This window comes from Carcharhinus amblyrhynchos, unplaced genomic scaffold, assembly GCF_965287045.1.
Source record: "Carcharhinus amblyrhynchos unplaced genomic scaffold, sCarAmb.v2.hapA scaffold_52, whole genome shotgun sequence".
NCBI lineage: Eukaryota > Metazoa > Chordata > Chondrichthyes > Carcharhiniformes > Carcharhinidae > Carcharhinus > Carcharhinus amblyrhynchos.
This window is the reverse complement of record NW_027649793.1, coordinates 2,255,328-2,274,462: the sequence shown is the minus strand read 5'-3', so window position 1 is coordinate 2,274,462 and position 19,135 is coordinate 2,255,328.

The window sequence follows — 19,135 nt, the reverse complement described above, 5'->3', positions numbered from 1 at the left end:
GAAAGATCAACTTAGTGCGAGGTAGGTCCATTCAAAAGTCTGATGGCAGCAGGGAAGAAATTGTTCTTGAGTTCGGTTGGTGCGTGACCTCAGACTTTTCTATCTTTTTCCCGACGGAAGAAGTTGGAAGAGAAGATGTCTGGGGGGGGGCATGGGGTCCTCGATTATGCTGGCTGCTTTTCCAAGGCAGATGGAAGTGTAGATGGGGTCAATGGATGGGAGGCTGGTTTGTGTGATGTGGGAAATGACCAACGGTGGGCAGAAGGTGTTAGGTTAATGTAATGTCATGTTCAGCAGAACATCGTAGACCAAGGGACCTGTTTCTGTGCTGTACTGTTCTAAGGCATGGCTTCCCTTTGAGAAATACTTATACACTCATAAACTTGGAGCAGGGTCAAAGGGCATGGTGGGGTATTTGATATTCTGGGAATGAACAGGAAGAGCTGCTCAGACTTAGTGTAAATGTGAGGGCAATGAGGGAAAGGCAACTAAAGACAAGCTTTATGTTTTATAGGTCAGCAGGTGATGGATGTATTAAAATCTGCACTCAACGTCTCACAGTAATAGTTGGAATTAGGGGTTATAACAGAGTGTGAAATTTTGAGAAGTCTCCCCGGTTTGCCACGGGGCGTGTTTGAATAAAAAGGTTTCATTTGTTTAACCTCACAAACTCGAGAGTGACTATTTTTCTCTGTAACCGTGGAGACTAAACCTGAACACCCATCATGCAACAACAACAGACGCCATCAGCCAACTTCTGGAAGGCACCCAATGTCACCAAGGATAGAAACACCCAGTCATTGCCTCTCTACTGGTATGGGTTAGGTTTAAATTGTAACCAAAGCAAAGCGCTGGCATCCCAAAATACAAGATGGAAAATGTCGGGAAGACTCAACAGGAGCATCCATGGAGAGAGAAACAAGGTTAACGGCTGAAATTCTCCAGGCCCTGCTGCAGTGAATGGAGTTTTGGCGGAGTGCCAAATTTTCCATTCTTGCTGGCAGCAGGGATAGGACGTGTGAGACCAGAGAATTCCAGCCAATGTTTCAGGTCCTGTCTCACTCTCTTCTGGCACTCTGAAGAAGGTGGACTCAAAACGTTAGCTCTGTTTCTCTCTCCTCTGATGCTGCCAGACCTGCTGAGTTTATTGCTCTTGCTAACCGCCTTATCTTCCAAAGAACAAGCCCCCCCCTCCCCAACTACCCGTACCCCCTCAAGGCTACTGTCACATTCGTTAGGTTGTCCTCTGACACTCTACACCTCAGTTCTGCCATTTATACATTCTGATCATTTAACGGATGCTATTAGCACCATTCTCAGCCCTTATCATCGATTTTTACTTTCTCTTTGTCCAATTACAATCCACCACCCCATCTTTATAGTATAATCTTGTCCTTTTTTTCTTCATCTTTAGTTCTGACAAAGGTTCATCCAGACTCAAAACGTTCTCTCTGTTCTCTCTCCATGGATGCTGTCAGATTTTCCAGCATTTTCTGTTCTTGCTGCTGAGTTTATTCAGTGCTTTTGATTTGAATGTTAGATTACAATTTCTCCTGTTACTGTGACACACTCAGCGATGATCTTGCCGAGACAGAAATCCCCTTGCATCCTCTATGGGTGAGCTCATACATAGCTCTGCTGAATGTGTCCCAACTTGCATGCAATGCCATTCACTCATCACGCAATGTGCTCACTGACCGAATTTAGCCCAGAGTTTGGCTTTGCTTCTAGCTTAAAATTCTCATCTTCAGCATCCTGCATGCACTTACCCCTCACTATCTCAGCAATCATTTCCAGTTCCACACCCTTCCAGGATCTTTGGAGTAAAGTAGCATCTTAATTGGCCAGATGACCAACTGTGTGTGATTGCATGAAATTTATAGACTAACACTTGGTACTAATAATATTCACTCCTTCATACATTGGGGTTGTTGCCACTTTCTATGCTTTACAATTCCGTAGATTGAAGCATGCCACCATCTCTCTGTGTCTGCGTGGGTTTATTCGGGTGCTCTGGTTTCCTCCCACAGTCCAAAGATGTGCAGGTTAGGGTGGATTGGCCATGCTAAATTGCCCCTTAGTGTCCAAAGATGTGCAGGTTAGGTGGATTGGCCATGCTAAATTGCCCCTTAGTGTCCAAAGATGTGCAGGTTAGGGTGGATTGGCCATGGTAAATTGTCCCTTAATGTCCAAAGATGTGCAGATTAGATGGATTGGCCATACTAAATTGTTCCTTAGTGTCCAAAGATGTGCAGGTTAGGGTGGATTGGCCATGCTAAATTGCCCCTTAGTGTCTAAAGGTGTAATTTATACAACAGGAGGAAAGGGAGCTGATTGCCTGGCAAGTGGGCCCTGATTGGTTGAGGTGTTCCCAGGAAAAAAAGCAATAGCCTCCCAGAGCTCTGGGTATGTCAAGAAAGGCTTGAACACATTGCTTCTGTTGCAGGGAATGGGTCCCTTCCAGCAGGAATGAATAACCAATGTTACGAGCTTGACTGATCATCTTAAATTGGCTGTTCATGTAGCTAATAGCACATCCAGGATTGTTTAGCAAATGCTGCCCCATCATGTAATCACACCTAACAGCAGACCCTTCTGTCTTATGTGTTTGGTTGTTGTGATGGTTTGAAATTTGGCATTCCTGCCTTGATGAGTGCCAGAGGAAAAGATTTTCCTACCGCCTTCATTCCAAAGCCGTAAAATCACATCCGAGGTCAACGGACCTTCAACATGGACTGCCTTCCCACCAGCTATATTTCCTGTGGCTAGTGTGTGTTGTCTAATTGCCCCTTAAACTGAGTGTCTCGCTGGGTCATTTCAGAAAGCAGTTGAGAGTCAACCACATTGATGTAGCTCTGGAGTCACATGTAGGCCAGACCAGGTGAGGACGGCAGATTTCCTTCCCTAAAGGACATTAGGGCAGCATGGTGGAACAGTGGTTAGCACGGCTGCCTCACAGCGCCAAGGATCTGGGTTCAATCCCAGCGTCGGGTCACTGTCTGTATGGAGACTGCACATTCTTCCAATGTCTGCGTGGGTTTCCTCTGGGTACTCCTGTTTCCCCCTGCAGTCTAAAGAAGTGCAGGTTAAGTTGATTGGCCATGTTAAATTGACTCTAGTGTCAGGGGAATTAGCAGGGTAAATATGTAGGGTTACGGGAATAGGGCCTGGGTGGGGATTGTGATTGGTGCAGACTCAATGGGCCAAGTGGCCTCCTTCTGCACTGTAGGGACTCTATGATCTTGCCAACCAGATGGGTTTTTCCAGCGATGGTTTCATGGTCATCAGTGGATTTTTAATTTTCTTCTGAATTATTTTTATTGAAATTATCCACCATTGCTGTGGGGAGATTCGTACCCGGCTCCCCAGAACATTAGCTGAGTTTCTGGATTAATATTCCTTCTCTAATACCTCTGGGCCACCGCTTCTCCATCTGGTCCCTAACAACATGGATGCTTGAGTCACCAACCAGCACTTCCAGGCCCAGAACTGGGAAATGTTCTGATTCTCCTAGACCTACTTTACACTCAAGGAGAATTACTTGCAAGACTTCTCCATTGACCATTGTGAATGAATTTCACGGATAATCCCTCTTCAATTCCACGGAAATGGAACAATTCAACAAAAATATTGATAATCCAACCCCTCTGTTGCTCGTTACCCATGTCTTGTTGAGTGATTAGACCCAGCAAGATCGCCTTGTGGCTTCAACTTTGGCAACATCAAGTGAGTTCTCCTACATCCCAGACAAATTTGGGATGGCTCACTTGGATAAAAATAGTTCCCTTCCTTATTTTCCAATCCCTCCATGTATCTGCTCTCTCTCTATAGATCCTTCATCCTGGGTCCTAAGTCTGGAATTCCTTCCCTAAATCTTGCCTTTCCACTTTTCTCTTTCCCCTTAAGGTGTTCATAGAGTCCTAGAAACCCTACAGTACAGAAAGAGGCCCTTCGGCCCATCGAGTCTGCACTGACCACAATCCCACCCAGGCCCCACCTCCAATCGCTACATATTTTACCCACTAATCCTCTCTAACCTATGCATCTACGGTCGATTTAGCATGGCCAATCAACCAGTGAGGCAGCATTGATAACCACTGTGGTGCACAAAACCTCCCTCCTTGAACGGGTATTTGGTCATGAGTCCCAATATCAGCTTACATGGGTGAGGGTCAAATCTTTTACTGTGTTCGAGTGAAACCCAGACAGAATTGTAGAATAATACAGTGCAGAAGAGGCCCTTCAGCCCACCAAGTCTGCCCCAACGTGAGAGAAAAACCTGACCTCCCACCTAATCCCATTTACTTGGTCCATAGCCTTAAATGCTCTGATGTGCCAAGTGCTCATCCAGATTCTTTTTAAAGGATGTGAAGCATCCCGTCTCACCACCCTCCCAGGCAGCACGTTCCAGACCCTCACTTCCCTCTGGGTAAAATAGTTTTTCCTCAAATCCCCCCCTTTAAACCTCCTGCCCCTCACCTACGTCCCCTCATGCCTGACCCTTCAACTAAGGGGAACAGCTGCCCCTTATCCACTCTGTCCATGTCCCTCATCATCTCGTACACCTCGATCAGGTCACCCTACAGTCTTCTCTGCTCCAGAGAAAACAACCCAAGCCTACCCAACCTCTAACTTAAATGCTCCATCCCATTCACCATCTCCTCTGCACTCCCTCCAGTATAATCACATCCTTCCTATAAACCAGAACTGCACACAGTACTTGGCCTCACCAAGGTTCTATACAACTCCAACATGACCTCCCTGCTTTTGTAAACCATGCCTCAATTGATAAGGTGAGTGTCCCTTACGCCTTTTTCACCAGCCTGCTAACAAATGCAGGTGCCGCAGATATCTTAGGGTAATGCCATCTCTGAAAATAATTCATTGGGCGGAATTTTACCGTCTGTCCGAGGTTCGTACGATCCCACCCGAGGTCAACAGAGAATGCTGTTCTCTGAGTGTCACCCACCCCCGATGAAATTCCAGCCATTGATTCGGTTTAACGCAGTGTTCGACTTCACTCTAGCCCGGGGTAAGGGGAAGGTGTGATGGGGGATGGGGGGAGAACTGTCAGGCAAACACTGTTTCATAGTCACGGGGACCCACAGCAGATTTGACGGCTCAGTGCCCCATCTCAGCATGCCAGGCAGAGGCCAGGTAGAAAGGCTGGTACTGAAGGCATACAGCATGCTTGCCTTCATTAGTCGGGGCATTGAATAAAGGGTCAGAGAGTCACTCTGTAGCTTTATGGAACTTTGGTTAGGCCGCACTTAGAGGTATTGCGTTCAATTCTTGTTGCCACATTACAGGAAGGATGTGGAGGCTTTGGAGTGGGTGCCGGAAAGGTTTACCAGGATGCTGCCTGGATTAGAAGGGGTGAGCTCGAAGGAGAGGCTGGGCAACCTGGGGTTGTTTTTCTCTGGAGCGACGGAGGCTGAGGGGAGGCCTGAGAGAAGTGGATAAAACGATGAGAAGCGTAGATAGGATTGACACTCAGAATCCTTTTCCCAGGGTTGAAATGTCTAATACTGGGGGCACGCACTTTAGGGGAGAGGGGGGAAGTTCAAAGGAGATGAGAAGGGCACTTTTTTTACACAGGGGTGGTAGGAATTGCTGCCAGGATTGGTGGTGCAGGCAGTTAGAATAGGGGTGTCTAACGTGCTTTTAGATAAGCACATGCAGGTGGGATGGGCTGAATGGCCTTCTGCACCGTAGGGATTCTATGATTCTATTCTATAGTTCTATAATTCTAAATATGCGAGGAGTTGAGGGATATTGTCCAAGCGCAGGAAGGAGGGAGTAGTTTGAATTTAGCATCCTGTTTGGTACAACATTGTGGGCCGAAGGGCCTGTTCCTGCGCTGTACCATTCTATATGTTTCACTTCAGTGTCCTTGCCGCAGTTGTGGCTGACAGAGTACAGGCGAGGGAAAGGGCAGGGATGAAAAACCCTTACTCAGGTTATCTGAGGTCAACGGAAGGAAAGTGCAAAAATGGGTCAGGAATCAAAAGAAAGGGGTTTTCTCAGCGTGATTCACTGTGGAAGGTACAGCAAAGTGATGGGTGCCAACAACAGAATGTTACTGTGGGGTTTCGCTGGAAAATATCTCAGCTGAAACTGCAGACAAAATGCAAGGAAAGTTTTAAAACCATTTTCCCAGCAATGGGTTTGAATTCTATCGATCAGATTCAACCTCCACATCTCAGTCTGCTCCGAAAGCTTTTGAAGTGGTGCACGTTGTTCTGATTGTTTGCTTAAGCTATTATTTGCCTGTTTGAGAGTTGTGTTCCCCCCTCCTTCTCACTGTTCCCCATCCAATTTTACTCAAATCACAGCACAAGGTTCATCTCTAGATTGGATCTCAGACTCGGTGGCCCTCTCAGTGGTTGCGATAGTTAACTGCAGTCACTCGGAGATGAGGGAGGGGGAATCGAGCGGTACGGAAACATCCCCCTTCTACTGACACTGGACCCCTGGTCCACATAAAGAAGAGGTGATGGCCCAGTGGTGTTATCGCTAGACTTTTAACCCAGGAACTCAGCTAATGTTCTTGGGGACCTGGGTTCGAATCCCGCCTTGGTAGCTGGTGGAATTTGAATTCAATAAAAAGTATCAAGGTGGCACAGTGGTCAGCACTGCTGCTTCACAGCGCCAGGAACCTGGGTTCGATTCCTGGCTTGGGTCACTGTCTGTGCAGAGTTTGTACATTCTGCCCATGTCTACCTGGGTTTTGTCCGGGTGCTCCGGTTTCCTCCCACAGTCTGAAAGACGTACTGGTTAGGGTGCATTGGCCGTGCTAAATTCTCCCTCAGTGTTACCCAAACAGAAGAGTGGCAGCTAGGGAATTTTTACAGTAAATTCATTGCAGTGTGAATGTCAGCCTACTTGTGACAGTAATAAATAAACTTTAACTTTAAATATCTGGAATTAAGAATCTGCAGATGACTGTGAAACCACTGTCGATTGTCGGAAAAATCCATCTGGTTCCCTTGAGGGAAGGAAATCTGCCGTCCTTATCTGGTCTGGCCTACATGTGACTCCAGGTCCACAGCAACGTGGTTGACTCTCAACTGCCCTCCAAGGGCAACTAGAGATGGGCAATAAAAGGTGCCCAGCCAGCGATGCCCATGCCCCACAAATGAATAATAAAAAAATCCACCCTCAGCGCTGTTGGATGCTGTGGGAATTTGAGAGCGCTCGACCAAAGTGAGTTCAGGGCCAAAGTCATACAGAGAGAGAGGTTCGGGGGGGTGGGGTTCACCAGTCATAACAGAAAGACAAGTTACTGGAAGATGATGAGAAGATCAACGACTGGAAGGAGAGTTGAAGATGAGCAAGAGAGCAACTGAAATGACTTCTTGCGCGAGTGAGGATCATCCTTTTATGGTCAGGCTGAGATTCCTCATGTCATTTTACCTCCTTCTGTGGAATGTACTCTCACTTCCATCACCCTTTCTAAGGGAAGTTGGCATGTCCGCTATGACTCTCACCAACTTTTACAGATGCACCATAGAAAGTATTCTTTCTGGTTGTATCACAGCTTAGTCTGGGCTCCTGCTCTGCCCAAGACCACAAGAAACTACAAAAAGGTTGTGAATGTAGCCCAATCCATCACGCAAACCAGCCTCCCATCCATTGATTCCATCTACACTTCCCGCTGCCTCGGAAAAGCAGCCAGCATAATCAAGTATCCCACGCACCCCAGACAATCTCTCTTCCACCTCCTGATATTAGGAAAAAGATACAAAACTCTGAGGTCACGTACCAACTGACTCAAGAACAGCTTCTTCCTGCTGCTGTCAGACTTTTGAGTGGACCTATCTTGCATTAGGTTAATCTTTCTCTACGCCCTAGCTATGACTGAAATAATACATTCTGCACTCTCTCGTTTCCTTCTCTATGAACGGTATGCTTTGTCTCTATAGTGCGCAAGAAACAATACTTTTAACTGTATACTAATGCATGTGACAACAATAAATCCAATCAAATCAAATCAAATCAATTTTAGTTCATGGAATGTACTGTCACCTTCACCACCAGTCTATTCCTGTCCTTTCCGAGGCTCCATGGAATGGACAATTCTTTTACATCAGGAGCCAAGAAATTCTCCCTCAGGGTCCCGGCCAACGTTCTTCCCTCAAACAGTCACCAGACCGTCGACTGAAACATGTCAGATCCTGAGGGGGATTGACAAGGTGGAGGTGGAAAGGACACTTCCTCTTGTGGGAGAATCTAAAACCAGGGGTCACTGTTTAAAAATAAGAGGTTTAAAGCAGAGACAATGAGAAATGAGGGTGGTGACTCTCTGGAACTCCCTCCCTCAGAGGGCAATTTACAGATATTTTTAAGGCAGAGTTAGATAGAGTCTTGATTAACAAGGGGGTGAGAGGTCATCGGGGGGGGTCGGTAGGAATGTGGGGTCAAGGTTACAATCAGCCATAATCTTATTGAATGGCAGAGCAGGACTTGAGGGGCTGAATGGCCTACTCCTGCTCCTGATTTGTATTTATCCCCGAAATTCTCTGACTTCAGCTAAGAAGGCTGAGCCATATTGTTCAACCTTATCTGGAATCATTAGAAGTAAAGCAATTTTCCTTTCTTTAATTCATCTATTGTTTGTGGGTATCACTGGCTGGGCCAGCACCTATGGCCCACCCTTAGCTGCTCTTGAACTGAGTGGCTTGCTAGGCCGCTTCAGAGCCAACCACATTGCTGTGGCTCTGGAGTTACATTCAGGAAGGCGGATTTCCTTCCCTAAAGGATATTCATGAACCAGTTGGGGGTTTTTTCCCATTACCAGTGTTTAAGACTGACATGCTAATTCCAGGCTTATCAACTGAATTTAAATTCCACTGGTTTCCATGGTGACGTATGAGCCTGTGACCTCTGGGGCCTAGGCCTCTGGATTGCAAATCCAGCGACAATTCCATTGCACCGCTGATAACTTATAAAATTCTAACAGGAATAGACAGGGGAGATGCAGGGAGGATGCTCCCGATGGTGGGGGGAGCCCAGAAACCAGGGGTCACAATCTGAGGATTCAAGGTAGAGCATTTAGGACGGAGATGTGGAGACATTTCTTCACCCAAAGAGTGGTGAGCCTGTAGAATTCATTACCAGAGGAAGTAGTTGATATCAAAACATTGAATGTATTCAAGAGGTGGCTGGATATAGCACTTGGGGCGAATGGGATCAAAGGTTATGGGGAGAAAGCAGGATTAGGCTATTGAGTTGGCCAATCAGCCATGATAATGATGAATGGTGAGTGGCATCAAGGGGCTGAATGGCCTCCTCCTGCTCCTATAATCTATGTTTCTATGCTCCTTTAGGCCGAGTGAGGAATGAGAGTAGGAGAATGAGGTAGAACAGCACCTAGTGCTGTAGGAGAGGGGTAGGTAAGGACTCCATCCTCAGATCCCTCGTCCCTCCTCCACAGCACCTCCAGATCCATGCCTCCAGCAGCCTCTTACTGATCTGCTGTGCCACCCTAAACCTGGCACACTGTACACCTCAGTGAAACCCGGGGTATCCCATTACAGGGAAAGCAATGTTTGAGTGTTAAAGCGATGGGGTTTTCAAACACCTCCTAGGGGCCCCAGAGGCAAGGCTGCCCATGAAGGAAATGCCATATTTAATCTGTGTGCCTTACCTGAGTGACACCTCGCTTACCTGTGCCCCAATGGAACTGCAAACGGTTGCAATTAATTTCAATGATGTGTTAGTTTCTGCAGTCGAGTTTTCAGAAACCCGTAGCGGTTGTGGGTAGCTGGGAGAGCGGGGGGATTTGGGCCTGATCCTAAGGTTATGGTTTCCTCGCTTTCACCCAAGGCTCCCACACAGTTTCCCTCGTCTCTCTCTCTCTCTCTCTATCATTTCCCCCTCCTCCAACCACAGTTACACTTTACCCGACCACATCCTGCCTGGGATTAACTGTACAAAGAAACAGAAGCCACGTTCTGGTAACTGAGTCACCCCCACCCCCCACGCCTCCCCCCGCCCCAGGTGTTGTGCTGCGTTTGCTGTCTGTAAAGGTGCACCCCACTCCTCATACACATGGGCTGTTTGTCTTGCAGTCGTATCTCACCCCTCTCTCTCCTCCACCTCTACCCCTCCACCTTTCCTCCCCTCTCCCCCCCTTGCCTTTCGGAAACAGGGACTTTCCTTTCACCAACAAAAAACTTGTAAGACCTGTCAAAACTAGAGAAAAAAGCACCTTAGATCAGCAGCAGCTGAACCATTCTAGCTCCACATGACTCTCCGATCACCCTCACCTCATCCATGGATCCTCCTTCCTCTCTCCCCCTCAGGCCCTCGTTCCTTTTTTTCATCGTCCTGGCTCTTTCGTGGGATTGGGTCTTCACTGGGAGGGTCAATATTTCTGCCTCTCCCTCACTATCCTCGTAAGGCCATTGAGAGAGTCACAAGTAGGCCAGACCGGGTAAAGACGGCAAATTTCCTTCCATAAAGGGCATTAGTGAACCAGATGTGTTTTTACAACAAGCTCGCTGTCTATCTTTCAATTCCAGATTTTATTTATTAATTGAATTTCATTTCCACCAGTTGCCGTGGTGGGATTTGAACCCACATTTCCATTAGTCTGACCCCCCCCACTGGATTACTGAACCAATGATATTACCACTACGCCACACGTACAGCCTTGTAGTTCCCATTATCTGTATAGAGGACGATGACCATCACTTGGGGAACAAATGAAGAGATGCTTTGGTCAGGTGGTCATGTGCAAACTGGGGTTGGTGGGGTAGAGTGAGGGTCTCTGGCAAGCTTGTGAGAGTGTATCCTTGGGAGAAGGGCACAGAAAGCCCACCAACACCTCTACTTTCTCAGGAGGCTGAGGGAATTTGGCATGTCCGCTACGAGTCTCACCAACTTTTACGCTGCACCATAGAAAGCATTCTTTCTGGTTGTTTCACAGCTTGGTATGGCTCCTGCTCTGCCCAAAACCGCACGAAACTACAAAGGGCTGTGAACAAACCCCAGTCCATCACTCAAACCAGCCTCCCACACATTGACTCTGAGTGCACTTACTGCTGTCTCAGAGAAAGCTGCCAGCATTATCAAGGGGTGACGGTAGCACAGCGGTTAGCACTGCCGCTTCACAGCTCCAGGGACCTGGGTTCGATTCCTGGCTCGGGTCACTGTCTGTGTGGAGTTTACACATTCTCCTCGTGTCTGCGTGGGTTTCCTCCGGGTACTCTGGTTTCCTCCCACAGTCCAGAGATGTGCGAGTTAGGTTGATTGGCCATGCTAAAATTGCCCCTTAGTGTCCAGGGATGTGTAGGTTAGAGGGATTAGTGGGTATAATAGGTAGGGATATGGGGGTAGGGCCTGTGTGGGATTGTGTTCGGTGCAGAACCGATGGGCCGAAGGGCCTCTTTCTGCACTGTAGGGTTCTATGATTCTATCAAGGACGCCATGCACCCTGGACATTCTCTCTTCCATCAGGAAAAAAATACAAAAGTCAGAAAACACGTGCCAGCCGACTCAAGGACAGCTTTTTCCCTGCTGCCATTAGACTTTTGAATGGACCTACTATATATTAAGCTGATCTTTCTCTACACCCTATCTGTAATCATAACAAAGTATTCCGAATCCTCTCCTTTCCTTCACCCCTATGTACTCTATAAATGGCACATTTTGTCTGTTTAGCGTGCAAGAAACATACTTTTCACTGTATATTAATACAAGTGACAATAATAAATCAAAAATTCACTGCTCCTTCACCCTACTATTTCTTTAAGGACATGTACAAATTAAGAAAAATAATATACCACATCTGTCTGAGACTAATGTGGTACATGTGAATTAACAGGTAAACTAGGGTCAGATGCATCACGTTCCAAAGTATATGACAGACGCAGCCAAAGCTGATTCCATGGATTTCTCAACAGCCCACATATCATGTTGTGGTCAACTGGGGTCGCTGACACCTCTGTCTCTCTGTCTCTCTCTCTGTTTCTCTCTCACGCACAAGGGTTTCCGATCCCCAATTTGAAGAACGCACTTGGGAATTCTCAGCCATTCCCACTCAGAGGGTTTCAACCATGATCCACCACCAGGTTTCAGAGTCAGCTCTGAGGTTGTCATCTCTGCATCCACTTCATCTTCCAGGAACACTTTTGGATCTTTGGCCAGGCCAAGCAGAAATACCAGTGCCTCAAAAAGGGTACTTCTGCCTTTAGAGCCTCAGAGTCATACAGGTTTACTTTTTAAAAGACAAAATTGTACCCGCTTCTACTCCTACCTCCGGCAGCTTGTTCCAGACACTCACCACCCTCTGTATGAAAAAATTGCCCCTCTGGACTCTTTTGTATCTCTCCCCTCTCACCTTAAACCTATGCCCTCTAGTTTTAGACTCTCCTACGTTTGGGAAAAGATATTGACTATCTAGCTGGTCTAAGCCCCTCATTATTTTATAGACCTCTACGCTCCAGAGAAAAAAGTCCCAGTCTATTCAGCCTCTCCTTATGACTCAAACCATCAAGTCCCGGTAGCATCCTGCATTCTTTGTAGTTTAATAATATCCTTTTTATAATAGGGTGGCTCTGTTCATTGGCAGCATGGAAAACAAAGCTTTGGCTGCTCTCTCAGAGCTTCAGGGCTTCTCTTGAGCCAGTTTGCTCCCCACAGTGTTCTCTCCCTCTGTAATTTGAGGATTTTATTGCCCTTGCTGCTTTCTCCCAGCTTTACTGAACAGAAACTGTTTCTGAGCTCTATTATTGTCCCTGATCTGGGGCTGTCTTCTGGGACCTCTTTCTACCTCACTTCCTGCTTTGGCATTCTTTCTTAGGGACCTTCTCCCTATCCTTTCCCTCCCATATCCTATGGGACATCTCCCCTCCCGCTCCCCCAGATACCGTCTCTGCATCGTGCTCCGTCACGTCAACTCCATCCTTACCCCATTTCACTCTTCCTTCTTCTCCTGGCAAAAGTCTCTCTCTCACTGTTTGTCTCTGTCTCTCTCGTTCTCTCTTTCACTCTGTCTCTCCCTTTCTTTGTAAACCGCAACAGCCATCCAAGGTGTCCGTACTTCTCTCATACTGATTGTGACCTCCTGCACCAGCCCCAGGTAGTCTCCCTTCACCTGGGCAGTACTGCCTTTAGCTGTCAAGGGCCTAAACCCTGGAACTGCCTCTCCTTTCATCTCTCTTCCTTGAAGAACCTCCTTAAAGCTTTGGCCAAGCATTTGTTTGCCTCGTCTCAGGGGATGCCCAGTATCAAATGTTGTTTGTTGGTATCTTCAGTGAAGCAAATGTTTTGGGGCATTAGAATATGTGAAATGTGTTTTATTAATAAATCACAGAGAATAATCCAGCACAGGAACAGGCCCTTCAGCCCACCAAGCCTGTGCCAACACGTGGTTTCTATCCCTCTATTCCCTCCCTATTCTTGTACCCATCCAGATGCTTTTCAAATGTTGGTAATGTGCCTGCTTCCACCACCTCCTCTGGCAGTGCGTTCTAGGGCCTCTGTGCAAAAATCTTTCTCCACACATCTCTCCTCAACTTTCCCCCTCTCACCTTGAACCTGTGCTCCCTTTGTAACTGACACTTCCACCCTGGAGGAAAAGCCTCTGACTATTCACCCTGTCTAATAATTTTCTCATAAATTTGTAGCCCTCTATCAGGTCTCCCCTCATCCTCCATTTTTCCAGTGAAGCTAATCCTAGTTTATTCAATCTCTCTTGTCATAGGTAGAGGAGGACACTCATAATGTTAAAATGGCGGCGTGGGCTCGTTGGGCCGAAGGGCCTGTTTCCCATGCTGTATTGTTCTTTGTTTTCTGTTCTTTTTTCTCTCCTCATTGCCAACACCCTCGGGACCAGGTAACATCCTGATGAACCTTCTTTGCATTCTCTCCAAAGCTTCCACGTCCTTCTGGTAGTGTGGCAACCAGAACGGCACACAATGCTCCAAATAGTTGCTGTTGTATTCTCTACTCTCAGGTACCATCTCATGAGAAAAGAAGGAAATAGACATTGATAACTGAAGTATATATCCATGGTTCTAGCAAGGCAGAAGTGAGCTCTGTGTGTTCTTTTCAGTATCTGCAGGACATTCTACAGACTGCGTGGGAGAGATGCTTCAGAGTCATTCAATGGAGAGGTTCTGCCATCTGCTGGTAACACTGAGAAGTGTTCATTTATTTGTCACCACTGAAACATAGAAGATAGGAGCAGGAGGCCATTCAGCCCTTCGAGCCTGCTCCACCATTCATGGCTGACTCCAACGCAATAGCACAATCCTGCTTTCTCCCCATAACCTTTGATCCCATTCACCCCAAGTGCTATATCCAGCTGCCTCTTGGATACATTCAATGTTTTGCTACTTCCTGTGGTAATGAATTCCACAGGCTCACCACTCTTTGGGTGAAGAAATATCTCCTCATCTCCGTCCTAAATGGTCTACCCCGAATCCTCAGACTGTGACCCTCTGGTTCTGGACTCCCCCCACCATCGGGAACCTCCTCCCTGCATCTACCCTGTCCAGTCCTGTTACATAAGAACATAAGAACATAAGAAATAGGAGCAGGAGTAGGCCATCTAGCCCCTCAAGCCTGCCCTGCCATTCAATAAGATCATGGCTGATCTGTCGTGGCTCAGTTCCACTTTCCCGCCCTCTCCCCATAACCCTTAATCCCCTCTCTTATCAAGAACCCATCAACCCGCTTCTTAAAAATATTTAGCAAGGCAGCCTCCACCACTTCAACGGGCAGAGAATTCCAGAGATTCACCACCCTTTGAGTGAAGAAGTTCCTCCTCAACTCCGTTCTAAACCGCCTCCCCCTTATCTTGAGGCTGTGCCCCCTAGTCCTACTGTCTTTTTTGAGCGGGAAGAGTCTCTCCACCTCTATCCTATCCATCCCATTCATCATCTTATACGTCTCAATGAGATCTCCCCTCATTCTTCTAAACTCTAACGAGTACAAGCCTAGTTTATTCAGCCTCTCCTCATAGCTCAATCCCCTCAACTCCGGTATCAGCCTAGTAAACCTCCTCTGCACTCCCTCCAGGGCCAAAATATCCCTGCGCAGGTGCGGCGCCCAAAACTGCACACAGTACTCCAGCTGCGGCCTCACCAATGCCCTATACAGCTGCAGCAAGACCTCCCTACTTTTATATTCAATCCCCCTCGCTATGAAGGCCAGCATCCCAATTTTATAAGTCTCTATGAGATGCCCCCCTTCATTTGTCTGAACTCCAGCGAGTAGGATGTTTTAGTTCAGTCGGGCAGCATGATCGGTGCAGGCTTGGAGGGCCGAAGGGCCTGTTCCTGTGCTGTAATTTTCTTTGCTCTTTAAAAACAATCCTAACCTCGAGAATCTCTCTTCATATATCAGTCCCACCATTCCCGGAATCAGCCTGGTAAACCCAATGGCAGGGATGGCGAGGGGTCAGGGGTCAGGGGTCAGGGGTCACTGGCAGCAACACTGGAGGGAAATGGGCCTCTACCATCAGGGTGGGTTTCATGTTAGTCATTCAGGAACCAGTGTCCCGGTGAATAGATTATCCAGGGTTCTAGAGAAAACTTTAAGCTAACACTGAGTGGCAGGATTCACAGTGTGTGGTAATGGGGGCTGGGACTTGCAGTCCACAAGGATAGTTAAAACAGAGACAATCAGTTATTTCAAAAAGAATTTGGGTGGAACCTGGAAGAAAATGGACCTGCAGGATTATGTGTCAGAGTCCCATGTCTGCGTCAGTTTCCTCCGGGTACTCCGATTTCCTACCACACTCCAAAGATGTGTGGGTTGGGTGGATTGGCCATGCTAAATTGCCCCTTAGTGTCCAAAGATGTACAGATTAGGGGGATTGGCCATGCTAAATTGCCCCTTAGTGTCCAAAGATGTGCAGGTTAGATGGATTGGCACTGCTAAATTGCTCCTTAGTGTCCAAAGTTGTGCAGGTTAGGTGGATTGGCCATGCTAAATTACCCCTTAGTGTCTAAAGATGTGCAGGTTAGGTGGATTGGCCATGCTAAATTGTCCCTTAGTGTTGAAAGATGTGCAGGTTAGGTGGATTGGCCATGGTAAATTGTCCCTTAGTCTCCAAAGATGTGCAGATTAACGGGATTGGCCATGCTAAATTGCCCCTTAGTGTCCAAAGATGTGCAAATTAGGTGGATTGGCCCTGCTAAATTGCCCCTTAGTCTCCAAAGATGTGCAGGTTAGGTGGATTGGCCATGCTAAATTGCCCCTTGGTCTCCAAAGATGTGCAGGTTAGGTGGATTGGCCATGCTAAATTGCCCCTTAGTCTCCAAAGATGTGCAGGTTAGGTGGATTGGCCATGATCAATGTGCAGGGTTATGGGGATAGGTCAGGGGAGCGGGCCTAAGTTGAATGCTCTTTCGGAGGGTCAGTGCAGACTCAATGGGTGGAATGGCCTTCCCCTGTACTGTAGGGGTTTGATGATGAAAAGTCTGGAGAAGAATTATTGCCAAGTTGAAAGGTGTATATAGACTTCTGCAGATAGCACAAGGAATAAAACAAATGAATTCAATATCAAATTCAACTTAAAGGGGATTACTTAATGGACATCACTGATACCTGTTTACTCAACTGAGATTGACTGGTAGATAGATGTTACAGGACATAAAAAGTCTTTAGAAATTGTGGGAAGTGGAGAAAAGGCAGATATCTTAACAGTAGTAAACAACAACCAAAAAACAAACGCTGGAAAATCTCAGCGGGTCTGGCAGCATCTGTAAGGAGAGAAAAGAGCTGACGCTTTGAGTCCAGTAGACCCTTTGTCAAAGTCCTTAGTAATCAGTAATTTTGCTTTAACAGAATGAAGGGGTGACAGCAAGTGTAAACAGAGCAATGGGAACGTTATGGGAAGAACTGAACAATGGAAAACATGCTTACAGGACCCAAAATAAAGCAATGCTAAATCAACGGGAGACCTTAATACAGAGAGCAGAGAAACCTTAATACAGAGAGCAGAGAAACCTTAATACAGAGAGCAGAGAAACCTTAATACAGAGAGCAGAGAAACCTTAATACAGAGAGCAGGGAAACCTTAATACAGAGAGCAGAGAAACCTTAATACAGAGAGCAGAGAAACCCTAATACAGAGAGCAGAGAAACCTTAATACAGAGAGCAGAGAAACCCTAATACAGAGAGCAGAGAAACCTTAATACAGAGAGCAGAGAAACCCTAATACAGAGAGCAGAGAAACCTTAATACAGAGAGCAGAGAAACCCTAATACAGAGAGCAGAGAAACCTTAATACAGAGAGCAGAGAAACCTTAATACAGAGAGCAGAGAAACCTTAATACAGAGAGCAGAGAAACCCTAATACAGAGAGCAGGGAAACCTTAATACAGAGAGCAGGGAAACCTTAATACAGAGAGCAGGGAAACCTTAATACAAAGAGCAGAGAAACCTTAATACAGAGAGCAGAGAAACCTTAATACAGAGAGCAGAGAAACCCTAATACAAAGAGCAGAGAAACCCTAATACAGAGAGCAGAGAAACCTTAATACAGAGAGCAGGGAAACCTTAATACAGAGAGCAGAGAAACCCTAATACAGAGAGCAGGGAAACCTTAACACAGAGAGCAGGGAAACCTTAATACAGAGAGCAGGGAAACCTTAATACAGAGAGCAGACCTGTTGATGAAACAGGTTAAAAATTTGGGACTTCAGTTATCATTGCATTGTTCTTAGCCAACTGTCAGGTCGTTGGGATTTAGAAACAACAAGGAACAGTCCATAATTTAGTGTTAATGCAAGTCTTGCTTGTGACAAATAAATAAACTTCACTTTATAATTTTACGTTGAATCAGCGTACAATATTAATCATTTATTAACACAATTGCTCCCCAGTTCTCCTGCTCTTTGCCTTACACCACCATCTACAGGTGCAGTTCTGTATAGCAGTTTTAGGTGAACAGGGTGAAACTGGGATCTTCTCAAAGACCACAGTTAGAAGTCTCATAACACCAGGTTAAAGTCCAACAGGTTTGTTTGGTAGCACAAGCCACCAGCTTTCCGAGCGCTGCTCCTTCATTAGGTGAGTGGGAGTTCTGTTCACAAACAGGGCATATAAAGACACAAACTCAATTTACAAAATAATAGGTGGACTGCAAGTCTTTACAGGTAATCAAGCCTTATACACCTATGACTGTGCGTCCAGATTCCCCTCCAACTCGATTTTCAAGTTTGCTGATGCTACCACAGTGGGTCGGATCTCAAACAATGACGAGACAGATTATAGGAATGAAGTAGAGAACCTGGTGAACTGGTGTGGCAACAATAATCTCTCCATCAATGTCAACAAAATGAAGGAGATTGTCATCAACTTCAGGAAGCGTAGTGAACATGCCCCTGTTAACATCAATGGGGATGAAGTGAAAATGGTCAAGAGCTTCAAGTTTCTAGGTGTCCAGATCACCAACAACCTGTCCTAGTCCCTCCACACCGATGCTATAGTTAAGAAAACCCACCAACGCCTCTACTTTCTTGGAAGACTAAGGAAATTTGGCATGTCAGCTACGACTCTTAACAACTTTTACAAATGCGCCATAGAAAGTATTCTTCCTGTTTGTATCACAGCTTGGTATTGGCTCCTGCTCTGCCCAAAACTGCAAGGGACTACAAAATATCGTATGTAGCCCAATCCATCACGCAAACCAGCCTCCCGTCCATTGACTCTGTCTACACCTCCTGTTGCCTCGGAAAAGCAGGCAGCATAATTAAGGGCCCTGGATATACTGGCCAGTATTTTATCGGCATGTCCTTCCCGATTCTGAGGGCAGGTGAGGCTCACAGAACGGTATTCTCCATTGGCCTCGGGTGGGATCGTACGAACCACGAGTGGACGTATCAGTAAAATTCCACCCACTCTCTTTCACCTTCTTCTATCGAGAAAAAAATACAAATGTCTGATGACAGACTCAAGAACAGCTTCTTCCCTGCTGCCATCAGACATTTGAATGAACCTACCTTTCTCTTCACCCTATGTGTAACTGCAGCACTACGTTCTGCACCTTATCCTCTCCTTCTCCTCTATGTGCAGTATATTTTGTCTGGAAAGCGTGCAAGAAACAATACTTTTCACTGTATCCCAATACGTGTGACAATAATAAATCAAACTCAATCTGGGTGGCACAGTGGT